The sequence below is a fragment of the Rutidosis leptorrhynchoides genome, chromosome 10 (assembly GCF_046630445.1).
Source record: "Rutidosis leptorrhynchoides isolate AG116_Rl617_1_P2 chromosome 10, CSIRO_AGI_Rlap_v1, whole genome shotgun sequence".
In the NCBI taxonomy this organism is placed as follows: Eukaryota; Viridiplantae; Streptophyta; class Magnoliopsida; order Asterales; family Asteraceae; genus Rutidosis; species Rutidosis leptorrhynchoides.
The window spans coordinates 171317313-171321887 of NC_092342.1; positions in this window are offsets into that span (position 1 = coordinate 171317313).

The window sequence follows — 4575 nt, forward strand, 5'->3', positions numbered from 1 at the left end:
TTATAAATGTTTGACGAGATAAGCAAAACATTCCTCGAATGAATTATGTGGACGTGATAATTGCCACCATTAAATTATGTGGACGTGATAATTGCCACAATTGATATGAATATTTTTCCCTGATTATTATTGCTTGGTAACCTAAGAATTAGGGAACATCACTAATTTTGAGAATTAGTGCACACCTAATTGACGCGAATCCTAAAGGTAGCTACCGAGTTTAACACCCCCACCCAGAATGTTCACTAGACGAAAGGGCTAGTGGGCGTGGTGTTTAGTATTTCAAAGTTTATATGATTATTATACAGACGAGATATTCTGTTTTGGGGATATTATTATGCGCATTATATGTTAAGGTCGGTTACCAAGCCAAACTATGAAAGAAATGAAAAGTGAATGTTATGTATCGAGAGAATGATTTTATACACAGGTTATGTGTATGTTATTTTGTGCACGAGATATGTATACGGTTACTAAGATTTTATGAAAGATGATTTCGAAAACGAGAAAGGTGTACTGTATTTAAAAGATATCGCATGTACATTACAGGTGGGTATAGGATTCGGGCCCATTTGTACCACGCAGCATTTAAATCTTGTGGTCTATCAAAATGACGAATTTTATTATTTTATGATAAACCTATGAACTCACCAACCTTTTGGTTGATACTTGAAAGCATGTTTATTCTCAGGTATGAAAGAAATCTTCCGCTGTGCATTTACTCATATTAGAGATATTACTTGGAGTCATTCATGACATATTTCAAAAGACGTTACATTCGAGTCATCGAGTTCATCAAGATTATTATTAAGTCAATTATAGGTGGAGGTATTATGAAATAGTATGCTTGCCGTCAATTTTCGATGTAAAGAAAATTTGTCTTTTAAAAATGAATGCAATGTTTGTAAAATGTATCATACAGAGGTCAATTACCTCGCGATGTAATCAACTATTGTGAATCGTTTATATTGTATATGAATGGGGCATTTCACACTCACCAAGTGCACTTTTAGGGGGTATTATTATTACGTTAAGTTAGTTACCGGGTGCCCACGGATAAGCATATACTTTATCATACTGACTTGAATTACTGATTTAAACTGCTGGTTGAAGCACTGAAATCTCGTGGCCCACATTACATTACTGATTACAAACAAACTATAGCTCACCAACATTCGTGTTGACTTTTTAAGCATGTATTTTCTCAGGTGCTTAGACGTTGTTGCTTTCGCTATTATACTTGCTGTCTTGGTGTATTAGACTTGCTGTCTTAGACTTCCGCTGCACTACTTAGAGATGTCTCAATCATGGAACTTTTATTTTGCATTCGTAGTTTACGTTATTTTAATAATGGCTTTGTAACGACCTTTAGATCACGTACTTATGTTTATGCTTCTGTTCATAGGAAGCACGTTATATTTTGTAAAATACTATATTTTCATGAATGCAAAACTGGTTTTCAAATAGCATATAGTGTATGACCTTGTAATGATCCTGTTGTTGATGATCCGTACACGATGGTTTTACATGGGGCATCACAATCGCGGTCACAATATGTTGCCAGAAGTTCAGTATTTGATTTCATGCAGTATCTGATTTCATGCAGGGTCGCGATGCGATGCCTGGAAGCAACCTATTTTAGCTTATTTTTTGGGGGTTTAAAGGGGTATTTTGGTCCTTTCACTTTGTGACCGAGTTTTAACCTATGAATCTGGTCCCAAACCTTTTCCTTATCCCATTTTCACTTGCACCATCATTTCCATTTAGTGATAGAGAGTTATAACCCTAGAGAGAGAAAGCTTGATTCAAGTAAAGAAGAAGCTAGTTCTCGCCATTTGAAGTTGGGTTTTTGTTGAATCCACCTGCTAGCCATCTTTTGGTGTTGTGGTAAGTTCCAAATCTAAGTTCTAGTGTTTAATTTGAGTTATGGCTAGGGTTTTGGTCATGTGTTTGGTGTAAGCCCATTTCTATTATAAATTGGGGATTTTGGGTAAGATTTATGTACATAGACCCAAAGATGCACAATCTAGGGTTTGATGTTGTAATTTGGGTGTTTATGAGTCTAAACTTGTTGTTGAATCACTAGCACATTGATGTGTTAGTGAAATGGGTGTTACTAGAGTTCATGGTTGACCCAAATGCAAGCAATGACCTTGAAATGGGTCAAATGGGTTTAGTGTGACCCAACTAGCCAGATGAGAACTTAATTACTCAAAACTTGTATTAGTTAGTGTGTTTTCACTATAATCAATAGTTATTAGTGATTTGTGATAGTTTTGACCTAGTGTGGTTGTTAGTACTGCAAATGGGTCATAATTACACTATGGGTCATAAATGCACTAGGGTTATGAGTTAGTAAGTAATCCAACTTGTTTGTGTGTTAATTATGTGATTAATGTAATAGGTACGTTACATTGAAGCTTGTGGGATTTTGGTTTTGACTTTCACCAAAGTGATAAGGTGAGTGGAATAATTATACATGTATTTATATAGTTTGTTTGCTTGTGTGGCGTGAACATGGTGTGGATTAAAGTCAAGGCATATGATGTAGTGACCCGAACTTTTCCATGTTTATATATATTAATTGAGATTGATATTTACATGATTAAATGTTTCCAACATGTTAAGCAATCAAACTTGTTAAGACTTGATTAATTGAAATAGGTTTCATATAGACAATTGACCACCCAAGTTGACCGGTGATTCACGAACGTTAAAACTTGTAAAAACTATATGATGACATATATATGGTTATATATATAGTTAACATGATATTATGATATGTAAACATATCATTAAGTATATTAACAATGAACTACATATGTAAAAACAAGACTACTAACTTAATGATTTTGAAACGAGACATATATGTAACGATTATCGTTGTAACGACATTTAATGTATATATATCATATTAAGAGATATTCGTACATCATAATATCATGATAATATAATAATTTAAAATCTCTTTTGATATTATAAACATTGGGTTAACAACATTTAACAAGATCGTTAACCTAAAGGTTTCAAAACAACATTTACATGTAACGACTAACGATGACTTAACGACTCAGTTAAAATGTATATACATGTAGTGTTTTAATATGTATTCATACACTTTTGAAAGACTTCAAGACACTTATCAAAATACTTCTACTTAACAAAAATGCTTACAATTACATCCTCGTTCAGTTTCATCAACAATTCTACTCGTATGCACCCGTATTCGTACTCGTACAATACACAGCTTTTAGATGTATGTACTATTGGTATATACACTCCAATGATCAGCTCTTAGCAGCCCATGTGAGTCACCTAACACATGTGGGAACCATCATTTGGCAACTAGCATGAAATATCTCATAAAATTACAAAAATATGAGTAATCATTCATGACTTATTTACATGAAAACAAAATTACATATCCTTTATATCTAATCCATACACCAACGACCAAAAACACCTACAAACACTTTCATTCTTCAATTTTCTTCATCTAATTGATCTCTCTCAAGTTCTATCTTCAAGTTCTAAGTGTTCTTCATAAATTTCAAAAGTTCTAGTTACATAAAATCAAGAATACTTTCAAGATTGCTAGCTCACTTCCAATCTTGTAAGGTGATCATCCAACCTCAAGAAATCTTTGTTTCTTACAGTAGGTTATCATTCTAATACAAGGTAATAATCATATTCAAACTTTGGTTCAATTTCTATAACTATAACAATCTTATTTCAAGTGATGATCTTACTTGAACTTGTTTTCGTGTCATGATTTTGCTTCAAGAACTTTGAGCCATCCAAGGATCCATTGAAGCTAGATCCATTTTTCTCTTTTCCAGTAGGTTCATCCAAGGAACTTAAGGTAGTAATGATGTTCATAACATCATTCGATTCATACATATAAAGCTATCTTATTCGAAGGTTTAAACTTGTAATCACTAGAACATAGTTTAGTTAATTCTAAACTTGTTCGCAAACAAAAGTTAATCCTTCTAACTTGACTTTTAAAATCAACTAAACACATGTTCTATATCTATATGATATGCTAACTTAATGATTTAAAACCTGGAAACACGAAAAACACCGTAAAACCGGATTTACGCCGTCGTAGTAACACCGCGGGCTGTTTTGGGTTAGTTAATTAAAAACTATGATAAACTTTGATTTAAAAGTTGTTATTCTGAGAAAATGATTTTTATTATGAACATGAAACTATATCCAAAAATTATGGTTAAACTCAAAGTGGAAGTATGTTTTCTAAAATGGTCATCTAGACGTCGTTCTTTCGACTGAAATGACTACCTTTACAAAAACGACTTGTAACTTATTTTTCCGACTATAAACCTATACTTTTTCTGTTTAGATTCATAAAATAGAGTTCAATATGAAACCATAGCAATTTGATTCACTCAAAACGGATTTAAAATGAAGAAGTTATGGGTAAAACAAGATTGGATAATTTTTCTCATTTTAGCTACGTGAAAATTGGTAACAAATCTATTCCAACCATAACTTAATCAACTTGTATTGTATATTATGTAATCTTGAGATACCATAGACACGTATACAATGTTT